Source organism: Cryptotermes secundus, unplaced genomic scaffold (genome assembly GCF_002891405.2).
Source record: "Cryptotermes secundus unplaced genomic scaffold, Csec_1.0 scaffold303, whole genome shotgun sequence".
Taxonomy (NCBI): domain Eukaryota; kingdom Metazoa; phylum Arthropoda; class Insecta; order Blattodea; family Kalotermitidae; genus Cryptotermes; species Cryptotermes secundus.
Genome location: NW_019726229.1, coordinates 226887 through 249805, shown reverse-complemented (window position 1 = coordinate 249805; position 22919 = coordinate 226887). Strand labels below are relative to the sequence as shown.

General features: G+C 41.7%; 1 protein-coding gene across 5 annotated transcripts in view; it reads left to right on the top strand.

The window, feature by feature from the left end:
- Window positions 1-22919, top strand: part of LOC111864029 (nuclear hormone receptor FTZ-F1 beta) — a 220060-nt gene that overhangs the window by 5473 nt on the left and 191668 nt on the right. The window contains exon 1 of one of the 5 annotated variants that reach the window (XM_023850966.2): window positions 16253-16615. The exons of the other annotated variants lie outside the window; for them this stretch is intronic. The gene's annotated coding sequence lies outside the window, so the exon portion shown is untranslated. Of the gene's footprint in view, window positions 1-16252; window positions 16616-22919 lie in introns of those variants that run through there. 5 annotated transcript variants of the gene reach the window in all.

Genomic DNA, 22919 nt, shown 5'->3' with positions numbered 1-22919 from the left:
GTTAATGCATACTCGTACGTGCAGAAGTTGGCAAAATGTTCTTGCAGATTCCATTTCTGATTGTGTTTCTCCTATATGTCTTATATCGAATTTCCAAAGTTGTGATGCAGTTGCACACAGTCTGTCTCATAGTATGTGAATTGTCATTGTTAGGAATAGCGTGTTTGGACACTGGTAAACTAAAGTGTATAAACTGCTTTTTGTGATGAAAGTTGAATTTTTAACACTCTTTATATTATAAGGAATTACAGTAAACTTCCGGTTAGCGGCTTCATCCAGTGGGCAGAAAAGTCAAAGGACGTTGCAATCTTTGTAAAGTTACACACACACACACACACACACACACAAAACAAATGTTTGGTGCGCAGCTGCTGGTCTATGCTGATTATGTGAATTTGCTGGGAGATAACTAGGGACCGGATTTTTATGCCCTTATAATCCCTTAAATATGTATGCATTTATGCATGAAAAACTTCCGAAATATGCACTAAAATATGCACATAAAATTTATACCAAATATTAAAATTGATTTTACATTATTTTAAGACCAACAAATCAATATTTAAGTTCATTTTATGTAATCACTGAATGGTTCATTTGCAATAAAAAGCTATACTTAAATACAAATCATGCAACAAAGCCAACATATTTCATTACAAATTTAAAAAACCATTGGTACTCATATTTAGCTCTCCGAACTTTCAACTTCTCTTCTGTTGCAGTTCACAGTTACTAAATGTTCTAGGTTTTCCGTAGTTAGTCGCCTCCTGTTGTCTCGTAAGATGTCCTTATAGCGGGAAAAACTTATTTCCACCTCACAGCAACTTAGGGGCGCATGTACAAAAGCTGCTATTTGTCCACTGTTAGTGATATTTTACTTGGCAGTTCAGTACGTTTACCGGATAAAATTTCTTCAATTTCACAAAATTTGTTCATATCCTGGATTTTTTTAAAGAATGCTGTGTACTTTTTCCTTTACTACTTCACCTACTCTTCCAGGAACCGAATTCAATTTGGAAACAGTGGTTTTGAACACACTTAACGACTGATACAAAGTAGTATTGCTATTGCTTGCCTCCAGTGAGGAAATGGCGGATGGAAGATGAGAGAAGTGAGCAGATATATAGGAAAGATTAGTTTCTAGTTCTGCGTTTTTTAGTACATCTTGGGCAATTTGAATTGATGCTGCACTTTTGGGATCAAATGTATTCACGACATTCCTAACTGTTTCTAAATGTTCGGTATAATAACTCGCTGCACACAGCCACGTGCCCCAGCGCGTTAAAATTGGTTCTGGCGGAAGTGGAACGCTCGGTGCTACTGCTTTAAAGGCTTCTTTTCTGTATGGCGCTTTAACAAATACCTTCTTCACAGAAGACACCAACTTGTCAACAAGCGGAAAATTTGCACGAATTGTTTCTGCAACACGGTGCAACCCATGGGCAAGGCAAGTCAAATGTGTCATATTTGGAAATATAACTTTAAGAGCAGTACCGGCTTTCATCATATAACTTGCGGCATCAGTCACAAAGAGCAATACGCGCTCATACTGAATGCCATTCGGCCATAGTAAATTCATGGAATTGATAAAAAATTCGGAAACTGCGGAGCTATTTGTGGTTTCAAATTGCTCTACCGCAAGAAGATATGGGGTAGATTGTTCATTCTTATTAAGGGATCCAACTATACAATTTGCAATAAACCGTCCCTCACAATCTTGTGTTTCGTCGATTGATACCCACACAAAATTATCTTGAATCTTATCTCTAATGCTTTCAATTGTAAGATCGTAACACTGCTTCACGTAATTTTTGCGCACAGTAGATTCATCCGGCACTTTGCACTGTGTATACTTCTCTATGAAGTTTCTCAGAGTAGGATTGGTTAGTTTCCACAGCGGAATATCTGCCGCTAAAAAGGCTTCGCATAAATCAGAGGAAAACTGTGAAAAACTATTATTAGAAAATTCACTAAGCAATTTTTGAACAGGAGCACTTTTCGTGGATTTAATTTTAATATTCTCTTTGTGTATATTAGTGTTCAAATGCTGAAGCACTTGAAAGCGTTTTTCACAACCAACTGTTTTCTCACACGCTCGGCAATAAAGAATTTCGTTATCCGTACTTATCATCTCTCCTTCGAACTCCCGCTGATACAGCTGTAATTTAGTTTTCTGACTTACTTTCACTTTCGGCATGACTACAGAAAGCTAAACAAACTTAACTACAGACTAGTCACCACTAATGTGAATGGCCCCCAGCTTCAAATGAAGAAGCGTAACGAACCTCATGGAGACTTCGGAAATAAATAAGTGAAGTCCCTTATCGGTTGAATAGTATTACGTTGATAGCGGCTACATGTGAACGCTTCCGACTAATCTCTTCGCGGCCACTTTGATGGTACGCGGATGAGGCAAGTTACGAGTAGAGGGATCGGGGAAGTCCCGTCCTGGGTATTGCATCAGAAACATGAATCATGACGAAATGTTGAGTCAAATATGCATCATATTCTAATACGGAAAAGAAAAATTGTATACACATGACCATAATTGAAAACATAAAATTAAAATATATTAAAACATTTTAAAATGGAAATATGCAGTATAAATAGAGATCTTCGAAAATATGATGCTTATTTATAAAACAGGCAAAATATGCATTTATATGCACCATAAAATCATGTCCAAAATTTAAGAAATGAAGTAATTCATACATATATCCAAACGAGCATACTTTCTGGTTGCAAGAAAGAAATATGCATTTGCATTAAAATCCGGTCCCTAGAGATAACATAGGTATCATAAAGTAAAACACAGAAAGTTTAATTAACGCTAGTAAGTAGGTTGGTCTAGAAGTAAACGTAGAGGAGACTAAGTATATATTGCTGTCTCCTCACCAGAATTCAGGGAAGAATCATGACATAAAGATAGCTAACAGATCCTTACTTGGCACAGTTCAAATATTTGAGAACGACAGTAACAAATCAAAATTTGATTCAGGGGGAAATTAAGAGGAGATTGAATTCGGGCGATGCTTGCTACCATTCAGTCCAGAACGTTTTCTCTTCTTGTCTGATTTCTAAAAACTTAAAAATTAGAATACACAACACTTTAATTTTGCCTGTGGTTCTGTATGGGTGTGAAACTTGGTCTCTGACATTAAAGGAAGTATATAGACTGAGGATGTTCAAAAACAGGTTGCTGAGGAGAATATTTGGACCGAAGAGAGATGAAGTGACGGGAGGCTCGAAAAAGCTACGTAATGAGCTTCATAACTTGTACTCTTCGCCAAGTATAATTAGAATAATGTCATAGGATATTGGTGGAAAGGCCAGAAGGAAAGAGACCCCTAGGAAGACCAAGGCGTAGATGGGTGGATAATATTAAAATTGATCTTAAAGGGATAGGATGGGGTGATTGGACTGGATTGATCTTGTCCAGGATAGGGACCACTGGAGGGCTCTTATGAAGACGACAATGAACTTTCGGGTTCCATAAAATGCTGGGAATTTCTTGAGTAGCTGCACAGCAACAGGTGGCTTCTCAAGAAGGGCTCATCTCCATGAAGGTAGGTAGTTATGTTGACCTGCCTAGAGGTAGTTCTCCCGGCCGCCACGAGTAGCGCTATGCATTGTCGTCCCCCACACAGGTTCCGTTACAACAGAGGTTAGTAGAACTTGTGATCACGTTGCAATGCATTTATCCGTAACCTTTCGCCCATCAATCCTCTGATTCGTCGAGGAAGGTTTCGACTCAGGAACTAAGTCGAAAGCATGTTAATTTGGCTTAGTATTGGGTTTCTGTAAGAGTATTCACATGAAAACGGCATATCGGACAGCGGAGAGTTTGCTGTATATGCTTGTGTCTTCGTCATGCCTACTTTTCTGTCCTCCCCCCGTAAAGTAAAGTACAGTTTGTTAATGTCACAAGAGGCTTTCCATCCTATTTTTGTACTTCTGAGGTGGGGGTCACTCACTGAATGACCCTCAAGTTTTTATGGTACTAGAAAAATATGTAGCGTTTGTTAATGTATTAGGACAACATGATGGCCACTGAAATCGGTATTTAACTTTCAGTTTTGTGGCGGTCGTTCTGTGGTATTTCGCATAAGATAGATCATAAGCATGCCTACAAAACCTATAGGTATGATATGCTAACAGACGATGCGAAGGTTTGTAGTTATGTGGGGCACGTGAGATAATCTTCACTAGTGGAAATTTTGCGTGGATGTGGATCGCTAAATTATCAGTTTATAATTATTACTAGTCTCGCTATATACGTGAGCCCGGGTAGCGCAGTCGGTATGTCGAGTGACTACGGGCTAGTCCCGGTAGTGTCAGAATTTTCTCTTCTCCATATCGTCCAGACCGGCTCTGGCGCTCACCCAACCTCCTATCCAGTGGGTACTCGGGGCTGTTTCCCCGGGGGTAAAGTGGCAAGGGCGTGAATCTGACCACACCTCCAGCTAGTGTCGAGGTCAAGAAAATGTGGAACTATACATCCACTCCCCCATATGCCTTTGTGGCGTAGTGCTTAATTAGTTAAGCAGAGGGACAACTTTACCTTTTGCTTTTTTTTTCCCCCTTGGCACTACAGCCCCAGTGGGCCTAGGCCTAGCTCCATGAACTTCTCCGTTCACTTCGGTTTTCCTAAATCTTACACATTCGGTAGGACTCCTTGGGCGGGTGATCAGCTCGTCGCATGGCCTCTACCTGTACACAAACACAGAAAAACGCACACACACAAACTAAACATCCATGCCCTGAGTGCGAGCCTTTTACCTTTACCTCGCTATATTCACTGAAACGTTGGAAAAAAGGGGGCGCTGATTATTCCGAAAATGTTTCGTTAGTTGGTATTGTATTTTGATGTAGAGCCATATTGCAGTTCTTTAGGCGACTTGTGCTGTTCACTTTCGGATTCAGCTGTTGTGGAACAACTTAGAAGGTTACACACAGTCTGTGAGGTACAGCCCATTTACTGCATAAAGGAAAGTGTTTTTGGTGTCTCCCAAGTCTAGACTAACCTGCTCATTGTCCTATTGTCAGCCACAATTCCACATCTCTTTGTCGCTGCAGTTCTACCTCTGTGTTTATGCGTTTTCATAATGGCTGCGTGAAACACGATTAATTTGATTGCTCTTTGAGAATATAAGGGTACGTCAGCGGGACTATCTGTAATTACGATATTAAAATTAGTAGCTAGTAATGTGTTTGTTGGAAGTTTCTTTGGTATGTTTGGTTACGTACGATGTTTAGTTGTGTGTGCTGGGAGTTAAGCTGGGAATTGTGTGGCTGGATTGTGACTGTTGTGTGCGAGGGAGTTACCTTGTGTGTAGTGATGACGTAACGGTTACGTCACCAATTTACAGTGACGTACCCTCATTCTCATAGTACTTGGAGTAGCCCATAAATCGACGCATTGATATCATCAGGAAGGTGTATAGGTGTGCATATGAATGCCCCTCCCCACAAATTTTCCTTGCAACGAGAGAAGTCAATATCCATTTTCGCTCTGCCATGGATGTCCTGTTCAGTATATGTCGGACAACTTTAAAGTCAGATTTTATAGGCCTGTATTGAAAGATATTAACGAGAACATATTGTGAAAATTCATTGGATACATAAGATAAAGATTAAGCACTACGCCATGAAGACGTATGGCGAAGTGGATATGCATCCATATATTCTTGACCTCTACACTAGTTGGAGGTGAGTGGGAAGCTTTACCCGCGGGGATAGAGCCCCCGGTGCCCATGGAAATGAGGCTGGATGGGCCCAAGAACCAGCCACAACGACACGGAGAGGAGACAGATCTTGCCAGTACCGGGACCTGAACCCTGACAGTAAGCCGTCCATCCTGTAGCCATTCTCTGTACAGACTGCGCTACCCCTGCACCCCTAGATGTATAACAGCATCATTAAATAACCAACAAGACGGGGAGAAAGAGAAAGAAGAAGAAGAGTAGGAGGATATAGTAGGAAGATAGTACACGTAATAGTAGCAACAGTAATAGTAAAGAAGCATTGCAGAGTTGGAGTACTCAAGCCTGTCGTATGTCCGTGGTACACACAGTCATTCTTTTACGAAAATAAGCGAAAACTTCCATTGCACCTTATTATAAGTTAGACACAATCACACAGTAGGTAGTTATGTCCAGTTTTTAGACCCGATTGCCATATTTTCCAAAGAATTTGACCCTCCGGTTCACACATTGCTTAATTCCAGCGGATAAAATTTATTCAGTTGGGTCCTGAGTCTTGTGAGCGCCGTTGCTTTCGGCTGCTTGATCCTTACTCCAATATGATATTTTGTCTGTTCCATAACACATGTACAGTTGATAACCGTCTACAACGAGCATTTTTCCCGTCCTTTGAATCCTTTCATCCAATAGTACTATTTATTCCTGCTCACACACTTATTTGTATACGGGACTGTCATTCCTTCGTAAATTTCACTAAGACTTGCGCCGTCAGACCATGAAAGTCTGATCATAAATCGTTGTTCATCCGTGATGCATTTTGTCGATAGAGCGCCTACCAGTGTTCTCACGGGTGTACTCAGAAGACTGAATACAACAGATGTGCCGTTCTGAATGCTCCCAATATAATTTGGACACTAAATAAAACTGTCCTCATTCTTACTTTCCGTTGTGTATTAACATGTCTCTGTTACTGACACAACGATTCAGACAGCTTGAAGGGCTGTGTTCGTATTTCTATTATTGCATTCCATGTGGCCGCTCCTTCTATTGTTTCACTCTCAATGCGTTGTTGGAATAAAAATGGTGTCAACTGTTTATGTTATACATGGTAAGATAAGCTGGAGTTGTCCCTGTGCCTAAGGGCCCCCATACACACACAGTTTGGCCTCCAGTTCGGCCTGCACAGTTGAAGACTGAAAGGCAAAACTGACGTGAGTGGTGCGGCCGGCCGGCCAGTCGTTTGGACTGTTGGCCTGTGGGAAAGTCGTCAGTCCGTCAGTTCTACCTGCAGGACCGTAGCACGTGACGTATGTGACTCAACATTATAGGCTGGAAGATCGTGATTGTGGCATGAAGCCTGCCGCTTTATTTGCGCGTGTATGGGGAGGAAAGGTAGGGGGTAAACTGTCACAGTTTTGCCTGTAAGGTCGATCGGAAGGCCAAACTGTGTGTGTATGGGGGGCCTAAGCAACGCATCATGAAGGCGTATGGCGAGTAAGGGACCCGTGCATTCTTAACGTCGGCACTGGTGGAAGTGAGCGGTCAGCTTCGTGCTCAGCCGCTTTCCGCCCTGCGAAAGAGCCACCGACCTCCATTGGATGTGTCTGACGGTCTGAATTCGGTAGGGACAGATAAAATTATCCCTGCACCATGGCGTATGTATGAGTGGAGGTGCAGCTCTGTCATTCTTAACCTCTGTGCTAGATGTAGGTGAGTGTTCAGCCTCACGTCCCTGCCTCTTTACTCCCAGGGAAACAGGGACCCAGTGCCCATGTTAAGGAGGTTTCCTAGGCCCAAGAACAGGTTTGAACGCTATGGAGAAGGGAGAAATTTCGTGTCATGAGATCTGATAAATATTGTGAATTATTACACTGTGATATTAATTAGGCAAAAAGTGGCACATTGTCAGATTATATGAAAATTAACATTCATAAACCAAGTATAATTTTTTTACTCGTAAAACTAATTTTGATTACTATGTCAGTGATGTTCTTATGATCATAAAACACTGATTGTATATAAGGTCTTGGTGTTACGTTAAGTAAAGTTGGTCCTGTGCTTAACTAATAAAGAACTACGCCATGAAGACGATACGTGGAGTGGATAGTGTAGATCTACGTTTTATTGAGCTCGGCACTAGTTTGAGGTGAGTTATCAGCTTCACGCCCTGTCTGCTTTACCCCAAGGGAAACAGCCCCCCAGTACCCATTGGATAGGAGGCTGGGTGGGCCCAGAGCCAGTCTGGACGACATGGGGAAGAGTAATTTCTTGATCGTACAGGGACTCGAACTCCGGCCCGTCGGTTGTCCAGCCGTAGCCATTGTTACCTTAATTAATAACCTTTATTTTAATTTTCGTGTTGGCTACATATGTTCTCATGCATTAAGGTTGGTAGGACTTATTCATTTTATTAGATATACATTTTCTTTCTTGATAATGTAATGGTTTTCCTTAATTTGTCGAAACTTGAGTATTCTGTCGCCTGGAATATAATCTTAATTTGGCAGATTCCAATGTACTGTAAATTATGCAATGAGATATCGCACGTTCATATTACTGTCGATATATTGAGTCCGATTTTCATCATAATTATGATACACGCACACACTCACATTATAGAGAAGACCCCTTTCACTGGAGACTTCATTGATCATAAGGTGTCTTTTACAGTACCTTGTAATCTTACATCGTACAGGATGTAATTGAAAGGTGCGGACAAACTCTGGGCACGAGTTCCACCTACCAAAACAAGAAAAATTGTTCATGTGTTCGTCTTATTAATTATATAGTTTTTTACTGTAAAATTTCGCCAGCGTTGTTTGGTGTTAAGCAGGTAGACACGTCACTCAGCACATTGAACATTTCTCGTATTTATTTTCAAAATGAAGTGTTACAGATTAAAAACACGGGCTATCTTTATGGTGGACTATTGGTGAGTATTGTTGTGAAAACTTAACTCCCTTAACATATGTGGTTTATTATAATGTTGATTACAAGGTTTTTATCTTTAATATCTCGAGGCAAATAACCCACGTTCACTTTCTGACTTCCCACGCGATCCACCGTTCTCAATAATCCTCCAATATCTCACGAGACGCTGCGTAATTTCAGCAGTGGAAAGGTAACGCTATTCCTGTAACAGGCCGTGAAGCCCATAGGGTTGTGAGACGTCGAGGCTCTCACATTTTCTTTAGACAGTCGGCTCACATATGGCGGTAAGGTTGTCAGCCACCCTTTACTCCCCACGAAGATTCCTGGTACTCATTTCTGTTAGAGGGAGGCTGAGTCGACCCCAGGGTCATAGTGCAGCTTGAAGGATTATGTCAGTTGAAAAATCCACCTCATCGGGACCCTGACCCGCAACCTTGCCTCAGCTAACTACGCTACCGCGTGCCCATTCAGCAGTGGGTACAGCATTATAAAATATTCGAATAAACTTGTGTGTATACTTAAAGTTATAGATTGTTTCGTGTGGACATAACCAATTGATAACGCTGTTAAATAAGCCGCAAGTTGACACGGCATCATAAAATATTTTAATAAACCACTTAATATACCGGTTATAAATGTCGTTTCCTCGAAGAAGATTGCATTGTTCACTTATTTAAGGATTTTGACCTAACATGTTCACGTTATGTCGGCAGAATTTTAAATATTTGGTTCCAGGTTTGCAAACCTAACACTTCACGGCTATCTTCAGTTTACGCGCTTTACTCTTCGATTCATATCCGTGGATAAGTGCGTAGTACATTGCTTCGTTTGCTGTATTAACTTCATTTTGCATCACCTCTAGCTGCTGCATGGCTTTTCTGCAGTAGATTTGTATGTGAAATGCAGAGTCCTGGCTAAGAAACGGACTTTAAAGACGCAATTAATCTTAAGATAGCAGAGTTCATTTGCCAGCAATAAAGGAAATAAATTATTTATGTGTGTGTATGCATATACACATACATACACGGCTGGTCTTGCTGCAGTAGAAGTTACCTGGCAACTATCCAAGAGACTCACTTGCCTGCAAACAACTTCAGCATTTGACCACGCCCCTCTTGCTTGCCACTTTGGTGGAAAATGTCGCCTCGCGGAAGCTGCGGTGCCCTGCGGGTCCATGAAACACTCAGTGGATATACAACTCTAAACTCGTTTAAATGTCCAGTAAATTAATGGTCATTTGGCTCACATGTACTGATTGGAAGTCTTGAGATATTATTGCTAATTATATTTGAACTCTGGAACCAGATACTTGTTAGAGGACGTTAGAAGTTGTGTTGGGGCTTGTATATTAGCACATATAAATATAACATTCTGGGAATGTACAATATTTTAAAATCACTCTTTCACTGTCCATATTATTAGAGTACACGTCAATAATGAAACAATATAAAAGACATAAAGAATATGTAAAAATGTATTTTAATACTTTATGATGTTAAAATCATTAAAATGTCAATAGGACACTAAAAGTATATTTTATGCATTAAAAGTGATTATCAGAATGTTTGTATTTTTCTAGTTTTTTGCGATATGTTTCGGCCTCATATGGACCATCATCAGGTGATTTTTTTGGGGGGGGGGAGACCACTGCACTGCACTTGTTCACCGTGCTCCTTTCATGCACGTCAATGTTTAATTCAATCTCATGACTAGTCGTTGCACTTCTGCGGCTATTTGTAGTTTTTGTGTGTCGTATTTTCTTATGTATGTGTTACTCTTTCACTCGTTTCCGTCTCTAATGTAAGCCAGAATCGTTCACAATCTCTCCTTTATTTTAAAATGTCATTAAAATCACATTCAGTGCAGTTAAATTGAATTGAATTTGATTTTAATGGCATTTTAAAATAATTGAGAGGTTTTGAAGGATTTGGGGTTACGTTAGAGTCGGAATGCAACAGGATCCTGAAATATGATAGTATTTTAAAATTTTAGATTAGGATTAATGCCACGCTTAGGTAACTGAATGCTCACATGCACATGGCGCCTCGTCGGTCGTGATTGTTTTTTTTTTTTTTTTTTTGGTATATTTGTAGTCCAATTGCAGACCCGTCCTGTACACATTTAGATGTATAGGACTCAGGATACCATGGAGCCGGGATAGCACAGTCGGTATAGCGACTGGCTGGACGACCGAGGGGTCGGAGTTCGAGTCCCGGTAGGGGCAAGGGTTTTCTCTTCTCCAAGTCGTCCAGACTGGCTCTGGGGTTCACCTAACTTCCTATACAGTCCCGGTGGGACAAGGATTTTCTCTTCTCCAAGTCGTCCAGACTGGCTCTGGGGTTCACCTAACTTCCTATACAGTCCCGGTGGGACAAGGATTTTCTCTTCTCCAAGTCGTCCAGACTGGCTCTGGGGTTCACCTAACTTCCTATACAGTCCCGGTGGGACAAGGATTTTCTCTTCTCCAAGTCGTCCAGACTGGCTCTGGGGTTCACCTAACCTATACAGAGGGTACCGGGGGCTCTTTCCTCGGGGGTAAGGCGGCAGGGACGTGAAGCTGACCACTCACCTCCAACTAGTGCCGAGGTCAAGAAAATGTAGATCTATACATCCACTCCCACATATGCCTTCATGACGCAGTGCCTAATTAGTTAAGCACAGGGTCAACTTTACCTTACGTCACCTCACCTCACCTCAGTATACCTCAATTAGTGTAATGATTTGCTATGATTAGATGACTGTTCAATTCCCAGCCGGTGTGGGGAGTTTTTTTTTTCCCCACCACGTCCAGACGAGCGTAGAAGACCACTCAGCCTCCTATACTTTGCATACCAAGGACGCTTTCCCTAAGGGTAAGGCGGTCGGAGCATGAGGCTTAGCGCTTACTTTCTGTGGAATTATACCTGAACTGCAGGCGTCTTCATGGCATGGTACTTAATTAAGTACAGACACAACTTTCTGCGTATTTTATCTCAGAAGTACATCAAACTAATGCTATGTGAAAAATCTTAATGAAAATGTTTGATTACTGCTTGCTCGAAATTGTAGTTCCACTTGCCAGGATTGAAAAGCTATATTCTTAATCATGTCATCGTTTTCAGTTACGTGCCAGGTAACCCCCAGTTCTGTAGCCGCATTAAAGATCATAGTTGGTCTAGGTCGTTTGAGGAGTCATAGTGTTGGAAGCGCTGGGAGTTTTGTTTGTAATGAATTTTCCGCAAGAACTCTGAAGGGACGATATATTCATCATATTCGGAAGGACCCCACCACGATGTTCATGTGTGCACTATAAACTGAATGTAATCCTTACCGAATTAGATACTGCATGTCGCTTAGCATTTGATATTTTAAAAGTCATTGGCAGAAAGCTGGACCGCCTTTGTGGTCTGTTGGTCAGAGTTCCTGGCTACAGATCGAGATGCCCCGGGTTCGATTCCCGGCGCTACCAGATTTTCTGAGAAGTAGTGGGTCTGGAACGGAGTCCGCTCAGCTTCGTGAGGATAATTGAGGAGCCATTTCAAGGAAATAACGGCTCCGGTCTAGAAAACCGAGTTTAACGGCCGTGAGGACCGTTTCACTGATCACGTGGCACCCTCTATCCCCAAAAGTTGACACTAACTTCGCCGACAAGCAGTGGTCGCTCGGCGTGTATAGTTCGCTTGCGGACTACAGGCCACGGAGTTTTTAAGGGGGGGGGGCAGAAAGATGAGATTATGGCTCCCATGGAGTATGTCGTCTGTTTCGCGTTTCTTTGACGCAAAGAAGAGTTCATAACAGCAACCGCATGTTGCCGTATATGGGTACAAGAGCTTGATGTAGCTCATAAAACAAATATGTATGTATTAATGATTTCATTTGCTCATACAATAATCGAATTCTACACCTTATCGTTTTTCCCGATCTTTTTGTAAAAACTCTGCGACAGACTGAAGATGGCATTGTATGCTGATTAAGAAGAGTGCTGATAATGACCAAGGAAGCGTGCTGTAGCGTAGGGAACAAAATTACAGTAGTGACAATGAAAACAGAATAGAAAGCAAACCTGTATAAAACACGACGGTATTTATAAATGGTTGTGCTGTGTTTTCATTTTTAATGCATGAATACTTCCTTTTGTTTCTTTATCGAGTCGCCCATTTTCAGCACATTAAAGTGAAGAGTTCTGAAGTTTATTCGCGAAGGTGAATTTTATGGCACATAAACATGGAAATCACGGTGAATGTTCAAATTGCAGTCCATTTAGAGTCACTTGGAAGTGTCTCTCACACCAGGACAATGGTCTCCTCATTTCTGCGATGTATGTTCATTGCTCCACATTTTACATTAAGGAGTATGAAATGTAATGCGCCTAGAGAGGAAAAGAAGTTTACTCTGAAACACCGCAGTAGGCCATCTGCTAGGTTAAATGTGTGTAGCAAATGATTAAGTGTTGTTCCGGTAACTGATTGAAGAAAAAATGTAGTACATGTGCAGTGTGGTAAGTCTTCTACGTTTTCAGGTCGGAATTCGTTAGATAAAACAGAAGCGTGGCTTTGTCACTTCCCAGACAAGAAGCAAAATTATTAATTATTACACTGTCATTCGTGTATACCGACTTCGTGTGAATGTGAATTTTACACATTGTTTGTGCAAAGTTGATATGTGCTATCAGTAGGTATGCGAATCTGTTAATATTTTTATCGACTGATCAGCAAAATACAGTAATTAAACACATGACAGAAATTTCACACCAACTGCGGTTGTACGATCGTAGATCCAACCCTCGGTTCTCTGTTTGTATCCACTCGGTAGCGTAGTTGGTTGAGGCACTATGCTACAAGCCGGAAGGTCGCGGGTTCAAGTCCCGATGAGGCCATTGAATTTTTTTTTCAGTTTACTTACTCCTTCCAGCCGCACTGTGGCCCTGGGGTCGACTCAGACTCTAGCAGAAATGAGTACCAGGAATATTCTTGGAATATTCTTGGGGGTAAAGGGCGGCCGGCGCGGAGGGCTGACAGCCTTGCTGCCGTCTATGAGCCAATTGTCTAGAAAATGTGGGAACCTCAACATCTCACAACCCTATGTCTCCACAGCCTGTTGCAGGGATACCTTTACTTTTACTTTATCCACTTTTATTGTGGCATGCGGTAGCATAGTTGTTTGAGGCACTATGCTACAAGCCAGAAGGTCGCGGGATCGAATCCCGATGAGGTGGATTTTTTTTTTCAGTTTACCTAATCCTTCCAGCCGCACTATGGCCCTGGCGTCTATTCACCCTCTAACAGAAATGAGTACCAGGAATATTCTTGGGGGTAAAGGGCGGCCGGCGCGTAAGGCTGGCAACCTTACCGCCATCTGTGAGCCGATTGTCTAAAAAATGTGGGAACCGCCACCACGGCCTGTTACCGGTATACCTTTGCTTACTTACTTACTTACTTACTTACTTACTTACTTACTTTCCACTATTATTGACCGATATTTGTTTTATATTTTAGCGGGTTTTAATTTGTGTACACTGACTGATGGAGTGCAGTTCTTCTTGAGAAGCTAATACTTGCTCAGCTACTCAAGAAATTCCCAGCATTTTGTGGAACCTGAAGGTTCATTATTCTTTCGCAAGAATACGCCATTGGTACCTATCCTGAGCTAAATCAGTCCAGTCAGCACCCTCCCATACAGTTTCTTTAAGATCCTTTTTAGTATTATCTCCCAGTCTACGACTAGATTTCCAAATGATTTCTCTTCTTGAATATTCTTACCAGAAGTCTGTATGCAGTGCTCACTCATCCTTATTACATATGCAACCCATCTCATCCACCTTAATTTATTCGTTCTAATAATATTTCGTGAAGAATACAAGTTATGAAGCTCCTAGTTGTGAAATTTTCTTTTTTGTCTCCTGTTACTTCTCGTAGGTCTAAATTTTCTCCCCAACACCTTGTTCTCAGACACTGCCTAAGCTCTTCCTGTAATGTGAAAGACCAAATTTCGCACCCATACAAAATTAGAGACAGTATTATAGTTCTTTTAATTAATTTTTTATGTATCAAACGGGAAGACAAAAGGTTCTGAACAGAATGGCAGTAAACTTACCCCGTGTTTAATATACGCTTAATTGGTATAGAATAAAATATGTTCACACATATTTTTGTTACGTGAAACCACTGTGTGATGTATCATATTAAAGTAATCATGCCTTGATTGGGCTAAGGAGAGCAGTGCTGTGTGATCTTCTTCCTTCAGATATACAATTAGATTATTCCAAAACAGCGCCTTCCGAACATTGGTTTCGTTTCAAATAGAACACGCTAAGTACGAAGTCGGCCGACTACTACCGAGACGCGCCAAACGTTTTGACTAAATTTTTATCCCGCTTGTGCTGTTATGCCTATTCATTCAGTAACTTGCTCTTCGGTATGTTTCTGCCCATGGCATCCCAAGTAGTATGAGTGAAATTAGAATGTCGTTATGATTGTCTTGTTACCGAACTCACCCCATGGAGCAGTATGCTTCTTAAGAAGTTAATACTCGCTTAGCTCTCCAAGATGCCTCCCCCTCCTCTTGCGGAACCCGAAACTTCATTATCGTGTTCACAAGAGCTCGCCATTGGTCACAATCATGTGCCATATGAATCCAAGCGACACCCTCATATCAAATTCCATTATGGCCCATTTTGATATTATCTTCCCGTCTACACGCAGGCCTTTTAAGCGAACCTTCCCATCTCTTTTCCAATTAAGATAGTGTATTAATTTCTTCACTCGCATGTGTGCTTTATATCATATATTTCATACTGAGTTTGATCACAATGGTGTCTGGTAATTCCTTAATATGTTGCTATATGGAGCCCACATACCTATGTGCTTGGTTAGTCCTTCCATGCTCAGGTTTTTATTCCAAAAACGTTCTCATTTAGCTAATCTCGGTGGTTACATTGGAATCGCGGTTTCGAATTTCGGTCAGGTGACGGATGTACATTTTCTATGTTGTAAAGGCCTGTAGATGGACTGATTCGCCTTCCTAGGCGTCCTGCCTTGCGTAGTTACATGGCAATTAGGCGTAGGACTGGGTTTGAACAGGTCATTGGGGCGTATCCGTTTAACAAGTAGTATTAGTGGTTGTGGTGGTTGCCCTAGTCGTAGATCAAGAGGCAGTTCATCTAAAATTATAATTTCTCTCATTCTCCGAATTGCACAGTATTGCCAGACGAATGCGTGGATTTGACATTGTATTAAACCGTGACTTAATTCCGAAGAAACTGTGCCGCTTTCCATTATGTTCGTGACAGGCTGGAATAAAGCATTCCTCCATCTTACCAGTAAATAATTAATCATCATGTTATTTGCTGGCTCGGTCACCGTAAGCCTTGAAACTAACAACCATCAAAACGTAAGAGATGCAGGAGAAAGATAATAGTACAACTTGGTCCCAAAACAGTGTTTCAACACCACGGAAGATACTTGCTTGATACATGAATTTGCGTACGGCTATTAGAGAAATTTAGTACGTTGGTGTTGGCAACGTAAGTTCATCTTCTCCTCTACTTCTTTTTGTTCTTACACACCTTTCCTCCTCGTCTTTCTTTCTGCCTGGTACAGAAAGCGCCCGGAGCTGTGTCAGGTAAAGAAGTTGAAGCAGTCATCGGCAGCCATAGAGAGGAGGTTGACCCCTACATGGCTTGGTTGCTGCTGGTTAAAAACAAAAGACTGTAGCAGAGCTCTTGGTTTGGACGTGGTTGCAACCTGACCGATCTGGTGTCGCAGTAACCGTCATCTTAAGTTGGTGCTCCTATTGCGAGTTAGTGGGGAGACAACTGTACGAGGACGATAGTTTTATTTCTTTGCGACCAGCAATAAATTATCTTGGTGTTTGGTGGATGTTAGGTTCATTGGTGTATGCTGGATGTGAAAACAAATCTCATGGAATGAGTTTAGTGATACGGGGAATGAATAGAGGTACGTTTCTCTGCTGATAAGAGGAAGAAGCGACTGCATTTTTTCAAGGTTGGTAACATTGTAAACTTGTTGATGATTACTTTGAGTAAACTTGATTCTGTCTTCGAACAGTAATTGATAAAGTACTAACTGAATTTACTGCTTTCTTTTTAATGGCCAGCACCTAGGAATGCGCTTTTTTCTTCCTATTTCTTTCTTTTTTTCTGTGTATCTAGGCCTACCCATTTTACATTTTCTTCCAACTTGTGCTTTAAATTTGGTATCGATGCAGTAAAGTCCACGTATGTCAGTTGACGTTCTGTGTTCGTAAATCCTGCATATAATAGGTTGAAGATTGTATAGTTATTATTTACATTGCACATTTTTCGTTGCTTTTTGTACTTAGCCTGTCTTAGAATTGAATTGTAAGAATTGCATTTAAAGATGAAACAACACAGAGAACCAAATAACGTGAAGATGATTTCAGGTGTTTAAAACGAAGTTATCACTAGTATACGGCTTTGCGATCTAAAGTACACGTATATTTGACAAGTAGAAAGTGAAGGATATTTGCGATTTATACAGGTGCTTGGTATAGGCAAATCAGAGGGAGGCTAATAAATAGGTTGGGACGGTATAGACTGGATTCATCTATCTCAGGTTAGGGACCAGTGTCAGACTCTTGTGAATACAATAATGAATCTTCAGGTCTCCTGAAGTGCTGATAATTTCTTGAGTAGCTGAGCAACTGGCTGCTTCTCAAGAAGGACTCGACTCCATGGCGTTCGTTGGTTGGTTAGTGAGAAGGAGCTGTATGAAATTGACATTTTTGTAGACGCAGTAACATTATTCCCATCGTTAAATTTACTGATAAGGAACAGATAATACATTTAAAGACACTGAAAGTGTAAATAAAACCTTTCTATTAGGAGAGTTTGTGTGTGTCTGCGCGCGCATGTGCGTGCTGGTGAGTATATGTTAGTCGGTTTGTGTAACATTTAGTGTAACGTGAATTATTAGGAGAAATTGACGAAAGTCGTGATAACATTCGGAATAACTTATCGTATTCTTCCTGTTACCTCACTAATACGGATCCAAGCAAGCCATTCATAAATTGTAGTTTTTAATGCACTGAAGCTTAGAACTGGAAACAGGTTAAGCTGGCTGTTCATCTTCGTCTGGTGCCGAGGTTAATAATACATGGAACTTCCACTCATGCATATGCATGACGGGTGCTTAAGCGCAGGAACATCAGTATTCTTCTGTCTTCTATACCAAGTTTCATTTAAACCTATCAATTTATTCAGCAGGTGCCTAGGTACTGTTCTAGAAATTTAAAAAAACAATGAAAGGGAGAGAACTACAGAATTTATGTAAATAAATACCTGTTTGTTGAGTAGAGGTTTAATTGGAAACGGTCCTGATCGGCCTCTGGTGTTGCTACAGTTGAAGATATGCTATGTTCTCTGAGGTTGGATTCTAATGGATCAGTATGGTGAGCTATCCGAAACTAAAGAAGCGAACCTCTGGCCTCTCATTGACCTTTCCCTTCAGGGTTATTAGGATTATAGTAAAGGAAATTATATACCGTATTTACGCATGTATAGGCCGCACATTTTTTGCCAAAAATTCAAGAGGAAAACTGGGGTGCGGCTTATATTCGAAATATTCGAAATCACACTTCATTAAAAAAAATATATATTCATAATTAGTAATACAGGGTGTTCTACTCCTGAAATAATATTCCAAAAAAATTATTTTTTCTATAATTTCTGTCTGAAAATTGTGCTGCGGCCTATACACGCACGCGGCCTATACATGCGTAAATACGGTAATATGCACCAATGAGACATATACTTCCATAAATTAAGGCCAGGTAAACGAAATGTGATTTGACGGACTGGGGAGCCGGATAACATGAGAATCTCGAGGGCGTTAACAGCCAAAGCTCCCAGCACCAGTGGTGCCGAGGCTGATTTATTCGCCACTAGGAGACACCACGAAACACTTAGGATGAAATGACTTAAAGGAAGCACAACACAGTTCACTGTTCGTTTACGTCGTGATGTCCGTTGTAGAAATAAACAAGAGAAGCGAATTCTACGCTTTCTTCTGGCTCCATTGCAGACAAGAAACTACGCACTGCATTCTGCAACTGTGTGGTGTCCTCAGCAACGTCCGTCATAAAGTACGTTCGTTGCAACGGACGTACTTCGTGCGCTCGTGTGGCCCCAGCCTAAGACGTGGACTTCCTTCACACGCTCAAACACTGATCGTGGGTTCGAATCCCATTTGAGGCATGGATGTCTGTGTGACTTAATTATGTGTTTGTGCTGCCCTGTGTGTAGGTAGCTACCTTGCGACATGCTGATCCCCCGGCCAAGGAGTCCTACTGACTGTGTAAACGATCAAGAAACTGAAAAAGCGGTCAAGGTCCAACAAAGGGCTGTAAAGCCCTAGATAGGTAGTTGTGTGGGTGGGTGAGTGAGTGGGTAGGTAGGTAGGAAAGTAAGTAATCTTATATCTTATCTGTATTTGTCGATCTTTTTGGCCTCATAACACCAAATTTCAATAAATGAATTCTGTCCCGTTTATTGGGCTCTGCAAAACTCTCCTAACCACTTTGTGATGAAGGCCTAGACACATTTCGTGTCGTCTTGACGGGCTACAGCTGTTGGACGTAGTCTTGATTCTTGTCAGCTGTTGGTGACGTACCGCTCATGGGATGAACAGAACGGCGGTTCTCTTGTTCCTGTCTTCATTGTGGCAAGGTCGAGGCTATTTCTAGACAAGGTCGAGTTAGCTAGGCTTTGCTAGCCCAAGCCTGTCTTCCGTCACGAGGTTTACTCCTGTCTCTCCCTCCCCCCGCGTAGAAACTGTTTGTACCAGTATACCTAAGAGTCACACTTAGCTGCCTCTTCCTTCCTCCCCTCTTACACTGAGGCCAATTTCTTTTAAGGGAAGATACACAGTGGTCACAAGCAGCATGAATTGCGAAGAAGAGGCTCTGACGTACTGTTTTTCAGTAGGATAAAGGTAAAGCCCCTGTGCTTAATTAAGTAGTTAAGCACTACGGCACGAAGACGTGTTTGGGAGTAGAGGTATACATCCGCCATTCTTGACCACGGCACTAAATGGAAGGTGAGTGGTCAGCTTCACGTCCCGGCCGCTTAACCCCCGTGGATAGAGTCCCCGGTACCCGTTGGATAGGAGCCGGTGTGGGCGCTGTGGAGTAGAGAAAAATATCTTGCCCCCGCTGGGACTGGAACCCCTCCCGTCCAGCCCTTACGCATTGCTGTCCCGGCTCCATACAAGCCCATATGCGTTTGAAAATGTTCTCTCGTACGTCTCGGCGGCGGATTTGACTCCGGAAATGTTTCAAACTTGTCGCTGAACATGGTCAGAGGTATCCAAGTTGCGAACTACTTCTGATTACCGGGATCTGAAATTGAAGATTAGGGCTCATAGAAGTCGTAGATTTAAGAGTTCGATGATTGATATGCTTTTTTTTTTAAGGCTAGTGGGGTGGAACTAAGTCCCTTGTACTGCGGCCACTTCTGGCCTATTGTACTAGCCCCAGATGATAGGTAAGGGTGATTGTGGAGCAATTGGTGGAATGAAGATTGGCAGGGGAAATCGAAATACTCGGAGAAAACCTGCCCCAGCGCCACTTTGTCCACCACAAATCCCACTTGACCAGACCCCGGGATCGAACCCGTGCCGCCGCGATGGGAAGCCAGCAACTAACCGCTTGAGCTATGGCGCGGCCTATTGATATACTTAGTTCCCCTCTAAACATAAATATGTTTTAGTTGAAGTACTGTGGCAGTAATATTTCTCCGGAGGTAAGGACTAGCTCCATCTTTTGGGCCCAACTGACTGAGACAGAATCCAGTCTCCGAAACGTTGTGTTTTGAAAAATAAACAGGACTGTTTTTAGATATAGACAAGACAGTGGATAATGTCCAAAAACAATACTTGTACCAGTATTTCTCTCATTTAACCACTTGAGCCAGCCTCCTCGGTGGCATGTTCTAGTCTAAATGCCATTCGTATGAATTTCATTTTCGGCAACATATTCGTTTATCGGTTAAGAAACGTATGAGAGAAAAGTATCTCTGAAGTAATGGACTTCAACTTGTCCTTTCTTGGGATAAAGTGAAAATAAAAGCTACATTAAAAATCTGCTGTATTTAATTTTTAATCTTTTCGAGTGAATATTAAAAATATTCCGATTCTAGTAGGTCTGTAGAGATTTATTGTTAGAACAAGAAATTTAGCATAATCATATGGTTGCACTGGCTTACATTGTACTGTTTCAGTATTATGGAATTGAAAATGACGGATGGTCTTAATTACGCCAAAAGAAAAACGTCTGTCCACTTTCAGACAACAAGAGGAAATTTCATGCTTGCTACTTCTAGAAAGAGAACCCGCACTTGGCTGTTTTGCTTGGCTAAAACCGCAGATTTCAAGCGAAACGAGTAGAGAAGTTGTGATTGTATGCAGTGAACCTCAGTAATATGCAGTATGATTCGTCACCGCAAATAGTTTTATTCTTTTTATTCTTTACGCCGTGTTAAGTGGCTCCCTTGTTACCACGGCGGATGGAAGAGACGGCCTCAGATAGGCAGAGTAGCTTGGAATGTATAGAACAAGGAACTGCGGACTGGCGGTAGCGGCTGGTCTTCGAAATTGGTGGTTGGGCGGAGGGCTAACAACACAACGTCAAACCGAGACTGTTACGAAATGTTAGACTTGCACACGGCCGGGCACTTGTGGACACAGTAATGAGCCTTCTTACTTACTTACTCACTCATGGAGCTGAGCCCTTCTGGAGGAGCCGCCAATTCTGCAGCTACTCAGGAATTTCTCAGCATTTTATGGAACTCCACGGTTCAATGCCATGTTCACAAGAGCCCTCCACTGGTCCTTATCCTGAGCCAGACCAATCTAATCCATACAATCCCATCCTATCTCCATTTTAATACTGTCCGCCCACCTACGCCTTGGTCTTTCCAGTGGTCTCTTTCCTTCTAGCTTTCCCAGCCATATCCTATATGCATTCCTTTTCTCCCTCATTCGTGCTACATGACCTGCCCACCTTAACCTCCTTGATTTGATCATTCTAATTATACTTGGAGAAGAGTACAAGTTATGAAGCTCCTCATTATGCAGTTTTCTCCAACCTCCTGTCACTTCATCCCTCTTCGGTCCAAATATTCTCCTCAACACCCTATTCTCAAACACCCTCAGTCTGTGTTCCTCCCTTAATGTCAGAGACCAAGTTTCACACCCATACAGAACCACAGGCAAAATTATAGTTTTGTATATTCTAATTTTTATGTTTTTGGACAACAGACGAGAAGACAAAAGGTTCTGGACTGAATGGTAGCAAGCATTACCCGAGTTCAATCGCCTCTTAATTTCCTCCTGAATCAGGTTTCGATCTGTTATCGTTCCCAAATATCTGAACTGTGCCACATTTTCAAAACATCTGTTTCCTATCTTTATCTCAAGACTTAGCCCTGCATTTTGGTGACGAGAGTGTAACATATATACTTAGTTTTCTCTGTGTTTACTTCTAGACCAACTTTTTTTTTTCTTTCTTTCTTTCCCCCTTGGCACTGCAGCCCCAGTCGGCCTATGCCTACCTCCATGAACTTCTCCGTTCACTTTGGTTTTTCTAGATCTTAGACATACGGTAGGACTCCTTGGGCGGGTGATCAGCTCGTCGCAAGACCAACTTATTTACTTCCGTCAGTTAAAGTTTGTGTGTTTTCCTTTATGGTATCTACATTATCACCCAGTAGATTCACATCATCGGCATAGACCAACAGCTGATATGTCCCGTTTAATTTCAGTCCCACCTGGTTTCCCTTGACCTTCCTAATGGCATATTCTAAAAAGTTGAAAAGGACTGGCGATAAAGCATCTCCTTGTTTTAGCCCATTCTGGATAGGAAATTTATCAGACAAATGTTTAGCTACACATTTTAATCAGCGTAACTAGTTTCACGGGTATCCCAAACTCTATCAGAAAATTGTACAATATTTCTCTCCTAACTGAATCATAGGCTTTCTTGAAGTCTATGAATAGCTGATGTACTGTCTCATTGTACTCCCTTTTTCTTTCCAATATCTGACCAATGCAAAAGATCTGATCTGTAGTTATCTGTTACGTCGAAACCCACACTGATCCCCAATAATTTCATCTGTATATGGACTTAACTTTGAGAGAAGAATATTGGATACCATTTTGTATGAAGCTGATAGCAGTGATATCCCTCGATAATTACTACAGTCAGTTTTATCGCCCTTCTTGTGAACTGGTACAATAATAGACTCCTTCCACTGATCAGACAATTTTTCCT